The following is a 15,446-nucleotide window of genomic DNA, read 5'->3' on the forward strand; positions in this document are numbered from 1 at the left end:
ATAGAGGGGAAACATCCCACAACATACTGGGGACACCTTGAAGCAAGTCGGGGACAGGACACAGCAGGTCTTGTGGAGATCCTGCAGCAGGATGAGGGAACACAGCAGGTCAGAGCACATCCCACAGTGGGGCAGTGTTAGCCCAAAGCCACTGGAGCCAGCATGGAGCAGTGCCTATGTTCCCTCTGCCCCCTGGCCAGCAGCAGACCCAGACCCAGTGTTGCCCCTGCTCCCTCTGTGAAAAGCCACCTGTAGCCCTCAACCCAACCTCTGCTGACACCTGGCAGAGCTGTGGGCATGGCCGTGGGAGGGACATGCAGGCTGTGCTCACCTTGTCTGGGCCAGAGCAGCATCAAATGTACCCCACAGTCCAAGTAAGAATTGGACCAACCCCAGTTCCTGCTGGAAGCCCAGAACCCTTTAGAATTCCTGTTCTCCTGTGGTTCTCCCCTCCTTGCCACAGGTAATCCCTGCCTCTGCAGAAGCCTCCCAGCTCCTGTGGCACTCAGAGGAAAACTGGAGTTTTCCTCTGAGTCTTTCCCTCTTCTTCAGCAGGGCTGGTTCCCACCAAAGATCCATGGGAATGGAGAAGGAGGAGCACTGGGAGCAGAGAGCCCCATTCCAGAAGCAGTGCCCCACTGGCTCCTTCTGTCCACAAATGCCAGGCCATGATCTCATGGTCTCAGTGAGCAGCTGTTTCTACCTGCACACCACTGAAATTCAGTACAAACCAAGGTCTAACCACTAATGGTGGTATCTTTGGGCACCTCTGTCCCCTGTGGGAGGAGGACATCACAAACACATGCAGGGTTTCCTTCCCTTCTTCTCTCACTCCTTTTCTTCTCTATTTTCCTTACTTTTCCAGCTCTTTATGCTTCTTTTTGCCTTTCTTCTCCCTCCTAACTCCCTTTTTGTCCCCTTTCCTGCTTCTCTCTTCCTATTTCCATCTCTCCGGACCCTTTGTTCTACTCCCTTCCTCCAGCATGTCCTGTTCACACAAGTTTTTTTTCCCAGACTTTTCAATTTATATTTTTGTTCCAGCCAGGAAGGCAAAGCCTTTGCAGAGCTCTCACTTCCCTGAGTCCTCAGCCAGCCTCATTCCTTGGCTGAAGGGAGCAGGAGCACAGTGAGTGTCTCCTGCTCGGTTCAGCCCTGCTCAGGAGCTGTCGAATCGATTCCTCAGTGGCCTCCCCTCAGGGGGTCAGTCTGTCTGGAGGTGTTTTCATTACAAACAGGGCCTTTTTGGGTGCTTAGGGTTGTTTTGAATAAGTGCACTCAAGACAAATATGGGCTGGGTAAATAGAGCTTTACTCCGAGGATGCTTTAAAAGCAAATTGGGATAAGGCAATTTTGACATGAAAGGATTAAAAATAACTGGGATGTATCCTTAGCTGTTGTAAACTCATGTTGCTGCCTAAAGCATTGGCAGTTTAAACCAGGTGAAGGGATTAGCTTGTTTTAAATTCTGTTTGTATCCTAGAAACTAAAAATTAATATAAGCCAGGAATTATTATTTTCACCATCTCCAGGTGCCCAGAACTTTTAAACACAAATAATAACTTTCAGCTCCAAAACTCCTGATCCTCTAAACACACTACAGCATTGAGGAGAAATAATAAGGGGGAAGGGAAGCATTTTGTGCAGGTTTGTGTAGACTCAGTCATTTCTTGTAAAAGTCATCTGACATAAAAAGTATAGTTTATGGAAAGTTGTCAGTCCTGAGCTTAGAAGGGGAACATTATACATAAAAATGGGGATGCTACAGCCTTACTAGAAGCCACCCTAATGCCAATATTCTTACTACCAACTTGTGCTAATACTGGTTTGCTGTCAGAAGAGACCTTTGACATCTGTGGCCTTTAAGTGATTACAAGATTGTAATGAAATATTAATCAATTCTGACTAAATCATTCCTATTCTTAAAGAAAAGGTGTAAGTTCAGGAGATGACGTTCTGAATTTCAGTGTCACGACAATTGTTTCACTGCAAAAGTAGTAAAAATCCACAAAATGTCTTAAGTGTAAATCCTCACAGTGCCCATCTCATGAACACACCAGAGTTTCAGAAGTTTTATTTCATTTCTTTGCTCCACTTTGAAGACTAGCCTCATATTACTTTTCTTCATTTGAAAGGTTTTTTGCTAGGTTTCTCACTGAACAAATTAATTCTGAAATATGTTACATTTCTGGCTGTGTCCTTTCAGTCTCTGCTGGTACAAGACCAGAGCACCCTGCAGGACCCCTGGGGACAGCAGTGGGCAGAAACAGCTCTCCAGCTTTATCACAATTAACACAGAGACCAATCCCCCACGTAAATAAGGTCCAGACACTCCTTATATGACCCTGGTGAAAAGGAATCTACCCCAGAACATTTTTCCTCCCACGTGGGAGCACCCAGCAGGAGGATCCAGTGCAGCCACCCCTGGGCAAGGCTTCGGTGGAGCTCCAGCTCTGGCTGTGCTTGGGAAGGGTTCAGCTTCTTCCCAAGAGGGAACCCCAAAAACCCCATTTTTGGATCACCTTCACAAATCCACTAAACACCACAAAAATTCTAATATCAGGATTAGGGAACATCACTCTGAATTAATCACAATACTTTAGATTCGACAGAGAGCAATAATGACCGTACAAAGTCCTGAGCTGCATTAAGAATCTGGAGTGAAATACTTGTTTTTAGCTTCCAGTGGGTCTCTCTGGTTCTTCTCAAAGCCTCAGTTTTACTGAAGACTATCTATGAGTAGGCATTCAAGTAATTATTTGGCCTATTCAAGTGATAATGCACTACAGAGTTTACAGAATTTTGAAGACTAAGAATGTGAATATATCATCTATCTAAAAAGATAATTTTCTCATAAAAGAAATGAGAAAAATAATGTAATGTGAGACAGGGGATTTATCTTTTTGTCTTAAAACTCTCTTAATAATGACAGTATCTAATTTGCTTAATCTTTCACACTACATATCCAAAAATGGTCTTGATTCAGCAAAATGATGAACATTTGCTAGCTCTTGTAGAGGAAGAATGTATTTATTTATATCAGATATATAAATGTATAGTCTAGGTGTAAAGTTCACCCAAGGTATGAAAGTCCTCAAATCAGTTGCCTGTAGAGCCTGAAATAACCAGAACACACAAATCATTGAGAATAAATTTCTAAGCTGATTTGGGATGTAGTCCTTATTTCATCCAATATTTCTGCTTTAGGCCAATAATTAATGTTCAGTGAAGGCTGACAGACAAACAGCCCAAGACTCTTCTCAATCATTTGTCTTCTCTCTTGGGGTCTGTACATGAGGCAGAACACACCATTTCTGCTGACATTAATTTGGGTCCCCAGCACCTACTCAACCACCATTTATCTTTTTTTGAGTTGCAAATATTTCTGTAAATGACTTCTAAGTCTCCTGCCTCTCTCTCTGATGTGGCTGGAGCTGGCCAGTGCCTTCTCAAGTTACCAGCAGCAGTCTGGCAGAGAAATGGAGGCTTCATACCTGCAGCTCTCACTGAGACTGTAAAATCCAGCTGGGATCTGAGGTGTGAGTGGCTTAGCAAGTCTGGGCACCCCTGGTGTGATGCTGGATCACACTGACAGCGGTTTGCATCATGTGGAGAAAATGAGAGGCAATTCAGGCTGTGAGACGCAATTCTCACACTGGAATTGCCTTTGGAGATGTCCACGGGGCTGCTGCTTGTGGGAACTTGTAGCACTGGCTGAGAGGTCAGCACGTTTCTGCCCTGGGATGGGATGCAGGGCAGGAGAGCAGCAGCATCCACGCACCTCATGCTCATACCTGGTCTCTTCTGACGTCAAATGAACTAATTTCTAAGAAGTCTAAACACAAATGCTGATTTTGGGGTTAGAAGTGGCACTGTTGTCTGAATCCCTGCCAAATCAATCCATAAATTCCACTAGTGAATCCAAAATGTAAAGATATATTGTGTTTTAAACTAGCACTTATCTCAAGAGATATCAAGTACTGACTTGCAACAATGAAGACAGCTTCCCTCAGCAAAGTTCTCCAACTCTTAAAACCTCATTTCCTGTTTGAATTTCACTGATCTGGACCAGCATATGATATTAAGCCCTCTAATATGAATCTTTACCTTCCATGTGTAATAAGCAGGGAACAAGTTCCATAGTACCTGTTTTACTACACAACATTTTTATCACTAACAAGTGATTCTGGCAGCTCACCTCCACGACCTTTCCAATAGACCAACAAACTTTGCAAAGCCTCTGGTATGATGTCAGGAATATTGTCATCTCCTGGGAATAGCCACACTGCTCCATTCTTACTTATATAATCTTGCAGACCAAGTCAGCAATCAGTGTATGAACAGAAATATAGTGAATACACTAATAAAAATGAAACAGATTGACAGAGAACTTCAGCATTAAAAAAGCATCCACAAGTGATTTTATTTCTGGGGTCAAGACGAGAAATAGTTGTAATGAGCTGCTGTTGTAGCGATCTGTTCCCAGTGCTCCTGGTGTCTCATTACGCTGCTTTTCAGCACTGCTGTTGTCATAGTAGCCCCTGAAGAACCTTATGTAAGGAATAAGATGATGGTTCTGCAGTATGTTAAAAAAGAGCATTTAGCAGATGAGTGCTAATGTTCTAGATTAGGGATTCTCACTCCCTTACTCTGCACTGGCTCATGTAATTGCATGAATCACTTTGATTGCGAAGTACACGCTCTCCCGTCAGCTTAGAGGGATTGAAGTGGAATATTACAGAGTCTGCTCAGGAAACAGTGCTAGAATAAGAAAAAGCTGCAAACATACCACAAAAACTAACAATTTCTAGTTACTCATGAAATTTACTCCTTTGATTTGCACACAGATTTTATTTAGACTTTTGTGCAGACATGACTGCGTTGGCAAAATCCAGGACAGCAGAATTCCGAGTGATTCAGCAGGAACTGTGGATTTATGTGATGGGCAGGGACTCAATGCCTTTCTATAATTTTCAGATATGTCATTTCAAAAATGTAGAGTTCCTGCCAAGAAGATAGAGAATTGGTTTGGGGAATTCGCTGGACTTTGGGGAAACATTCTTTCAGCCTTTTTTCTTCTTGCTGATTGCTTTTGGTGGGAAACAACTTTCTCCTACACACCAAAATGGGTCATGAGCTGTGAGCTGTGGGCAGAGGATCCTCTGGTGGAGCCAGGGTCTCTCCCTGCACACCAAACCTAGAGGGTGAGGTCATTTTTCATTGAAATGAAAATTTATGAAAATGAAAATTTACTGAGCCATGGGAGAAGGAGGTGGGGAGGTGTCCATGGCCACAGAGATCTACAAAACACAGGAACTGGAGAGAAGTCATTCAGGAGGGCATTGTTGTAGATCTGCTCCCACCACAGACGGGCAATTCTTCCTGTGCCTCAATGGGATCTGGAGAGACCAAAGCCAAGCAGGTTTTGCAGGCTCATGTTCAATAAACAAACCAGCCCACCTTTCCTCCCTGCCAGGCCCCTCATGGGTCCCTCTGATCCCTTCCAGTTCTGCTTCCCCATCTCCCCAGGCACTGCACAGATCTCCTCTGTGTCCCTCATCATGGAAACCTGTGGGAGCACTAAGAATGCTGCTAATCCCTGGCTTGCCACTGTCTCCAGAGGGACCAAGAAGAGGTCACTTGTTCTGGTTTTATTTACTGTACTGGTGCCACATGGCTTCCCTGGATTGCCTGGAGGGAGCAGGGTTTTTTCCTCCTTAGCACACAGTTTAGTTTCTTTGTTGCTGTGCTTTTCCAGTCCTTGGCTGGAATGTGGTGGTGGCCATCGAGAGGAGAAGGGCAGGTTGTGCTCCTGCCCCTATTAGCATATTAGGGCTGGAAAGAATTATCCAACGAGGCAATGCCCAGAGAAAAGAGCCAGTTGTTCTGAAAATTACCAGAATTTAACCACTAAAATCCCTTCTTCTGCACCTCTGCTCTGTCCCACTGTCTTCCCAAGGCCAGTGGCAGCTGCAGCTGTTCTCCTGTTCCTTTGGGGTATGTATGGTAGGTGTGGTGTGCGGGGCAGGTTGTGGGGTGTCACCTGCAGGGAGGGGAAGGAGAGGCAGCTGGGAGCACATCTCTGTCCATCCCACTGGATGTGGGACTGGCAGCTCCATGGCTCTCCAGCCTTCCCGATGCTCTGAACACTGGTCATCCAAGGCAGAGCACATACACAGAGGATCTCGCCCACTTACCCATCTGCCTCGGCTTTCAGACCCCCCATGAGATTTTTAAAATTTTAATTTCTCTCCCATTTTTTCTCATTTCTGACTTTTTTCTCTCATCCCTGTACTCTGCTTCATGTGTCCCTGCCATGGGAAGGCGGGTATTCCCAGCAGAGCCCATCTGAGGTGCCTCCAGGGCCTGGAGTACCACTGAGTTCCTTTTTCTCCTTTTCATCCATATGCAAGATTGCTCAGAAGGGTGAAAATTCCAGTGAAATGGCATGTTAGCAAAAAGCATGCATTAACAACCCTGTGGGGATGGCTGCAAAATGCTTTCCCTCACCAGAGCCACCTCCAACACAGAAACTTCACTTACTACTCCCTTAAGGATGAACTTAGAAAATTGCAATGTCTCTCTAGTGAGTTATATTTCTAAGAATCCCAAAGCACTTAGTAAATTACATTCTCCTGACTTCCTTCAGCTGTGACTGGGGTATAACCAGAGCTGGGGTGACAACTGGTAAGTGTTTAACTTCACATGCCCTCATTAAAAATGAACTTTGGCTACGCAAGAGAAGAACCCCACCCCTGGCTTGGTAGCGGGGCGGTTTGCAGTTTTCTCTCAGGATGCAGAAAATGAAGTGCTAATGTGGAGCTTAGATCTGTTTGGGCTATTCTCAGGAAATATCACGGAGTTTTCAGCATCAGAAGAAATCAGCACCTTGGGTTTACCTTTTAGCTGGATACAGCTGACAAACAGCCATCACGAGGGTAAGTCCTGCACACACAACTGAGGGCACAGCCTGGGGCTGCAGCCCTGAGATCCCTTAACCATGGCTTGGCTGGGTCTGACCAGAGGTGCACAAGCCCCAGGTGAGGGCAGGAGGAAGCAGGGAAGCCCTGGCTTTCCAGGGAAGATCGTGACCTACAGCGTCATCTCCTGAAAACGACCTGCTACAAAGGACAAATTATCCACTTCATCCTCCCACTTCCCACTCTGTTCTCCTGCCAGCTCGCTTTTCAAGAGTCACTAGTGCAAAGGGCAGCTAATTATTCCAGGAATTCAAATTGGTTCCTTTTATGGCAAAGATCAAACAAAATCAAACCCCCAGCAATTCTGGCTGGTGCTGGCTGCCTGCCTGAGCCCTGCCCAGTGCTGGGAAGATGCATCTCATCCTTCCAACAGCTCATTTTCTGGGCAGAAGTTGCCAGAAAACTCATGGGGAGGAATGGAGGCACGGGAGGATGAGGATGGCACAAGGCTGAGGGAAAGGAAGCAGCAAAAGGAGTGTAGTTAAAGTGTGACAGAGGTGGTCCATGCTACACCACACAGCCCAGCAGCAGCTCTGCTCTCTCAAAACCACTTCACTGAGTGCTGGAATTGTCTTAACTCCAGTCCCAGGGTGATTTTCTGGCATGGCAGTGATTTTAGGGCCGTGCATGAGGTGAGCTCATTTCTCCCCACCACAGACCTGCCCCATTAGCCAGTGTCCCCATGCTGAGGATGTGGACCTGCACCAGCTCTTTTGCTGCCCAGGTTCCTAAAGGACATTTTCCCATTCTACCAACCACTCCAAAACAGCATGGCCAGCTCGGGCACACGTGGCAGTGACATTTTCCATTCCCCCCAGAGCCAATATCCCTGTTGCCTCCTTCCTGTGACCAGGGTGCCACCAAAGCTTTGCCTGAGGACAATGCAGTTGTGGGGAATGGCTGAGTAAGACCATAACACTGTTTCTTGTTGCCTTGACAATGCACTGAAGCTCAAGAGATCCATTTTAACCCTGTGCTGGGGTAATACCAGCTGATGAAACCCTGCTGGAAACAAGGCAAGCAACTAGACTCACAAAACCTTTTTCACACATGTGCAGGATCATCAGGATAAGTGGGGTTTTGCCTTTGGAGAGGGACTGGATCTTTGCCTGAGAAGAGTCTCCAGTCTCTCCCTCTGAAGGCTGAATTTTCAAGTACTGTACAGCACATCCCTTCCCAGTACTCCACTGTTTTTTGAAAATACAAAAGTAATCCCAAATGTCCAAAACGCTCATGTTCTTTAGCTAGAGCCTCCTGCAAAATCTGCTGAGTCTGAAGATGACCTGCAGCCAACATCCACGGGCTTAGGGGGGTTTAACCAACAGGCTGCTGCTCACAGAGGAATAGAACTCCTATTTTCCAGAGCATGGTTTCTTTTACATTGCTATTAATTCCAATCATGGCACATCTAATTTAGGAATTCCTCAGTGACCAATACACTTCAGTGCCATGACAGGAGCATGCAGCAGTGAGAAAACAGTTAAATGTGTCTGCCTAAACTCAGTCCATTACTTGGTCTCTGGGGAACAGCACCATTTCCTAAAGCGACTCCTCCCTTCATCACTCCATGCAGGAGCTCCATGAATAAATAAGAAACAGGCTTTCTTATGAGGGTCATCGCCCAGCCAGGATTATTCTGCAATGCTGGAGGTTCAGGAGTCCCTTTTCTGAGAAGCACTGAGCCATCTGCTCGAGGTCCCACCATGTGTGGTTGCATGAATGTATTCAGACCTGTTGGAAGCATCAAGAGCGGAACAGGCAGGTACCACTCCAGCTCTTTCTAAATCCAGCTCTTTCTAAACCCAGTTTCTCAACTTCCTGCAGCAAGACAGAGCAATTACACTCCAGATGATGAAATATTTCCTTCAGTTTACCCTAAATTCCAGCGAGTGATGTAACCAGCCATCCTTTAGTTTTGCATCACCTAACACAGTAAAGAGCGTGAACAAATCAATTCTCAGTGGATCGCTTTGGTATTTAAATCCCCCAATAAAACCTTTTCTGTTTTACCTATTCAGATCCCTTTCACTTCTGCCATTAGGGTGTCCTTACACACCTCATCCTGCCAAGGTTAATAGTCAGAGCTGGGATGGTTCCAGCTCATTTCATCGTCTTGTCTGAGATGACATTTTAAGCTGCAAGTGCTTCGTGTCTGACTGGCGTAAAGTCAAGTGCCTTACCTCTCATAGCCAGTGCTGATAGTGCTCAGTTAGAAGTCTGCTAAATGGCTGGTTCTGTAATTACACTAATTGCCTAGGAGAAAAGAGAGAGGAGTGTATCCTTCATTGAAAAAAACCCCACATTTGTGTTAGTCTACGCTGACCTTTTCCTGCTGTTTCCTTCTCCTCTGTGAATGAACACTATTAGCTGAAACTTCCCCGTGTTTGCTCCTTGTTCTGCACTTCCTGGTTACAGCTTGGGGTGACGTGGCCAGGAACCTGCATGGGTTTTTAAAAGGCCAGGTACAATTTTCATGGATGTAGATTTTACTTTTTCTGAACAGCAGAAACTGGATACTCTGTTGAAAATAAGGTGAAATGGAGCAATATTCAACTATGCATGTAATTTTCTTCAGTGGAATAGTCCTACTTGCTTATTATTAAGCACAAACTGAGGGGAAAATAAGGGAAAGTGTGTGGTTTCAGTAAATCAGGAATTTAAAGAAATCCCTCTGTACATTATCATCTTTATCAGCACTTTAAACAACTTCCTCTACCAGAAAAGGTGCCCAGAATGTGGACAGAAGAGCGAACTTTGCCACAAACAAATCCTAACTCAAGTTCAACCAGCAGCACCCAGGAATTAACTCCTCGTGTCCTGGGACCTGTGGCTTTCATCTGCCCTGGGAGTGGCTATGGTTGTTTATGATTCTAACTCTAATCCAACATAAGCTGGAGAAGCTCTTGAGGTTTCTATTTGCAAGGACAAATTCATCCTGGCTATCTCAGTGGCAGGACGGGGCGATCTCCCTCATCACAAACACAGCTCCCTTGGCCTTGGCATCCCCACTGCAGCTCCCAGCACACCGGGAATTCTGACCCTGGCTGGCATCTACCACCCCACTCCCTGCTGCACCCTGACAGCTCATTTAAACTGCTGGAGCCCCCCAGATTTCCCTCAGATCCACAGGCCATCAAGAGACCCCCTAAATAGGCAGCAGCAGGCAAAAGCCCTGGGTGCAGTGTGGGCAAGCCTTTGAAGCTGACATCACTTGGGTTTGAGGTGTTTTGAACTGCTGAGAGGAAGCCTTAGGAAAAGAAAAGGCTTTTATTCTGACAGTTAAGCTTAAGCCTGCCATGACTGCATGTAAAGTGCAAACTCGGAACTTAAAGAGGGAAAAATAAAAGGGCTGGATTCAGCGGACAGTCGGGTTTGACTCCAGCTCAGCTGTCAGAGGAACAAAGCCTTTGAAAAAGAACAAACCAAATCCTCAGCTCTTTTCCCCAGCATCAGCCTTGACTGTTGCAGCTTCAAAGGCTGGGCTGTGCCATGGAGGTCCCACAGGGAGAGCGGGGCCGCCCCCGCAGCTGCTCCAGCCCTTTGCATGCCAGGCCACACCACAGCTCTTTGCTCAGCACCCTCATCCCCCAGGCTGGTCCAGCTGCCCTGCTCAGGCTGCTGCCCACCCACAGCTCCAAAGGAGGCTCATTCCCTGGCTCTGGGGTTTCTTCACTTTGGGGATACTCTCATGGCAGCACTCAGCTTGGGTCAGCATTAGCTCTCAGATGCTCGTTTAGGAAATGAGTGAGTAATTACCATCTCTGCTTTGCACCTCCAGCATCTGCTCCTACACCTCCAGATACACGTGGTGCTCCAGGCACGGGGGTCACCTCAGTGTCAGAGCTCCCTGGTGATCCAAAGGCAAAGGGCTGCTCACAAAATATGCACGTAGAGACAGCAAACCCAAAAGGCAGAGCAGGACATCAAGGCAGAAACTAAAGCAGCTCATAGCCACTGGGGTTGTATTTGCCTTTCCAAAGGGCATAACATTTTATGTGATTCATTAAGATCAGAGCCCTGAGTGTGTTCATTGGGGCTTTCTTGGCTAAAATTAATCATTTTAGGGTGCATGGCTGAGCTTTGCTGGTGGCTCCCGGAGGAGAGGAGGAAGAGGAGCTGGAGGCTGTGCAGGCTGGCCCTTGGGTGACACAAAGGTTCTTGTGCTCAGCACAGCCTGGCCAGCTCCAGCCTGGAGCAGGGCTCGCTCCAGGGATCATGAGATAGCCAGGGGCTCCAGAATCCTGACCACAGGCTCAGCTTGCTGGGGCAGGAGGAGGGACAGCAGCTGTCTCAGGCCTACACACCAATCCATGGCACAGCACCAGGAATGAGCAATCCCGAGGTATTTGTGTGCTCCCACCTCGGCCCTTGTGGTGTTTTAATAGTGGCCAGAGCTGTCAAATTAAAGGGAGACCACTGAACCACCGCTGCCATAATCTTCCCCTCTGGTATTTGTGGTCTCCATCCCCATGGCTAGTGTCTCTCCACTGAGGATAGCAGTGGGGTGGTCTGGCTGGATGAGTGGCAGAGATCAGGTACTGAGGGTGCTGGTCCTTCTGCAGGGAGGACAGGAGCAGGAACAGCTGCTCCTTTGGGACTGGGTCACACACAGGCAGGAGCAGGACCGTGGGATGCTGCACACTGGCTGTGGTACACGCACATCTCTGCACTCAAACCCCATACTGCCCCTTCCTCATGTGGTATTTAGTCATAACTGAGAGAAATTAATCCACATTTTCAGTCCTCTGGACATTAAAAAAAAATTAAATAAAAATCTGAAAAGGGTAATTTTAAGATTGCTGTATGATAAATTCATAGATTTATTACTCTTATAATTCTGCATATCTGCAAAATCTGTGAGTAATTACAGCTTTTCAGCATCCTGACCCTTCAAGTGTTTGTATTTCCCGTTGCATCCTTACCAGGGATAAGAGATAACTGCAGCTGTCTGCAAAACGCCCTGGGTAAGACAAGATCATCAGGAAAATGGCAAAAAGTAAGATGCATGTTCTGTGTTGCACTGACTTCCCTGTCACTTCTGCTCAGTTTATTAGCAGAAAACATACTTTTACTGCACTCCTGCCTTCAGATTCAATCTACTGCAGGAGGTGCACAGCCACAGAGGGGTTTTTTTCCCTTTTCTCTTTGGATATGATACCGATCACTTTGAAAAATGCCTCTCCTCTTTGTCGGCTCATTGGCAGCAGCAGTTCTGCCCAGTGACGCAGGGACAGAGAATTGCTGCGCCTTCCCAACGTCTGCAGCCTGACCTAATCCATTAGCTGACCAAGCATCCATGGGAGGACGTTTCTTTTGGCATGAAGAAAATCCCTGGCAAGTTCACACAGTGAGATCTCGCAGACTTTCCACAAACACATTCGTGACGTAGCAGGGGTCGGGAGACAACGCCAAGACCTTCACAAAGGTGGCATTAGCTTTGTTCCTCCACACTAAAATTGAGCTTTCCTACAAACTTCAAATTTTATTTTTTTTTCTACCAAAACCATCCCACCTTGGTTTTTCTGGCACAACCATCTCTCTCCAACACTAAATCTCATTATGAGTTGAAAAGAATGACGGAAACCACGAGGCTGTAAAAGGAGGAAGTGCTAAGGTTGCTGCTTCTGTTACCAAAGCATGAAATAAGGTATTGAATAATGAGTTTTTCCTTTCAGTGCTTGAACTCTGTGGGGATATTGCTACAGCTAATTCCTAGTCATGTATTTAACAAACTTACAAGCAAGGTCACTTGGTCACATGTCAGGTTTGGGAACCCTGTGAGCCCTGTGGGCAAAGAGAATTAGAAACAAAAAAAGCACAAGATCTCTGAGTTCATCAGAAACCCAGACAGAAAAAGCCTGTGGAATAAATGCTGTAATCCCTCATCTCTTGGGGATGGAGTGGCTGTCTGACCCAGGGCACTGCTGGTCTAACAGCATTACCTTGGGGATGTTTAGGGCTTGGTTGCCCAGACATCGCATGTGGTCTGCCAAAGAAACTGTTTCTCTCAGAACTCAAATGGTCATCCACAAACTCCCCATAGGAGGAAATAATAAACACAAACTTTCTCAGCTTGGCACCACAGGGCTGGTCACATTACAAATGAACTTTTCCCATTCATACTTGGATTTCACCACATGAAGAAGAAAGAGAGGAAATGCTGCAAAGAGACAGAGACTGAAAAGAAAGAGCAGAGTAACAGTCATTATAAACAATGATTCAGGAGATCCTTCCCAAAAGTAACACAAGCAGCTCACTTAACATCCTACGTCAGAAATGATGATTCCACGTCTGGTATTCAGGAATAGGGATCATTAAGTATTAATAATATTTGCAAATATTAAACAAAGCTTTTCTCTGCTGTTGCACAGGTAAGTGAACTAACAGGCTGACATTACATTTCTCAGAATCACAGAAAGGCTGAGGTTGGAAGGGACCTCAAAAATCATCTATTTCCAACCCTCATCTTAACTCTTATTATTATGAAGCATTTTAAAAGCACTTTATCAAACTCATACCATGACACAAACCCTCCTTCAGGAAACTGAGATAGTGCTAAAGAAAAAGATGGTGAAATCAGGAAAACTATTAAAGCTCTTTGTGCCCTGGAAGGGTCTCACAAAAGGTCTCCATTCCAACTCCAGCTGCAGCCAGGGGGCCAGCATTGGCTCCTGTACCCCAGCATGTGATGGGATTTGATAAATAACAGCAAAATTAATGTTGTCATTCCTCAGTTCCCTCATTTCAGCCCTGAGCAGGATGAGTGCTGTCAGGGATGTGCAGTAGGGTGGATGTTAACCTCCCACAGTTTGCACCTACCTGCCTGCCAGGAGCAGGATGGAGAGCAGAGCTTAGAAAGAGACAGTCTGAATGTTTTTATTTTGCTGTTTAAATGTTTTTTACCTTCCTTTAACTTCACAGCCTTGAGTCCATTACTCACTCCATGTCTGAAATTGAAATTATGGGGGGGGGGGAAATTGTTGCGCATTTACTTGGATTCATTATCTGTCAAGTGGTATAGAAGGAATAAATTGGGAAGGAAATTTTAAAACCATTCTTCTGACATGAGTCACAGGAGTAAGCTATCAGAAGCCATGTCAAAGGCACTGCAGTTGGCAAGAAACATATAGCATCTTTATGATTCTTCCTTTCATAAAATCCAAACCATAAACAACAGAAACAAGGGAAGGCAGGGAATATAATTTCATTAGAGCAAACGTGACATAAACGTAATAATAAATATTAGCTGTTATCTAGGAAAATATGAAAAGCCATTTTCAAAATCATTAGCTCTAATCACAAATGAATTTTGCAGCTTCTTTTCCATTTTGTACCTCTGTAATGAACTCTGATAAATTCAAGGGACTACATGTTAAATAAAGAGATAGAAGGGTCTAATTTGCTGCTTCATTAAACCAGCTTATTTCTGGAACGTCTTGCGTGTTGCTCTGAATTTCCCATCTCTGAAAGGTGGAGACAATGAACTATCTGTCTCTAATGTAGTGTGGCACACAATTAGGGATTCAAAAGGATGTGAATCTCTTTCCATCAGAGATACACGCAGCGATTATTATTTTATTACCAAATACTGTCAGCGTTACGGATTTCCAACAGCTACCCTGACACCTGACGTGCATGTTAAATTTGCACAAAGCGTTGCAAGAAAAAGTCAGATGGAGCATATTTATGCCACATTATTCCTTCTTACATAAGTCTCCAGTTAGTCTGGAATGGTTAAGTGTTCCTGGAGTGAAGATTTGCAGCCGGGCAGGATATTTAGAGGATGACCTGCCTGTTCGGATGTATTTTTAACATGGTGATACAGCACAAGCTCAAGTTTACAAACTCTGCTCACAAATCTACACAGCATTTCAGAGTTTAACTGAACCTATTTCTGCTTAGTGAACTTACACATGTGGATCTGAGACACTGACCTGCTTGGGGATTAGTTTCACTAAAGTTCTCTCAGTTTCAGCTGAAATATTTTTTCAAAATGCATATTAACACGAAAGCTCTGTAGCCTCAACTTGACTCTAGCCAAGTGGATTTGCAGGAAGAAGATATTTGAAGCAGTCCTGGAAACATAAAAAGACTCAAGAAGGCTTTGACCTCATAGAGAAACACAGATGTCTCCTTAGATGCAATATCACTTGGGATTTACCTCCAAAAGCAGAATAGAAGAGAGAAACTCTCCTGGTAATCTGAACAACACTGGAAGGAAATGATTTAGGCATTTAGGGTGGTCTTTGCCTTCACAAATATACAGTCAGGAATACAGCTTTTGTACCATGGGTCTGCAAAATTTCCAACCACTGAACAGCCCTGAATTTCATCCTCCTCTTGCTGCCTCTTTCACCACAAGGTGATGAGGCTTAGAGCAACCTGGTCTAGTGGAATGTGTCCCTGCCCATGGTAGGGGGGGTTTGGAACTAGAGGAGCTTTGAGATCCCTTCCAAACTAAACCATTCT

Source organism: Parus major, chromosome 12 (assembly GCF_001522545.3).
Source record: "Parus major isolate Abel chromosome 12, Parus_major1.1, whole genome shotgun sequence".
Lineage (NCBI taxonomy): Eukaryota > Metazoa > Chordata > Aves > Passeriformes > Paridae > Parus > Parus major.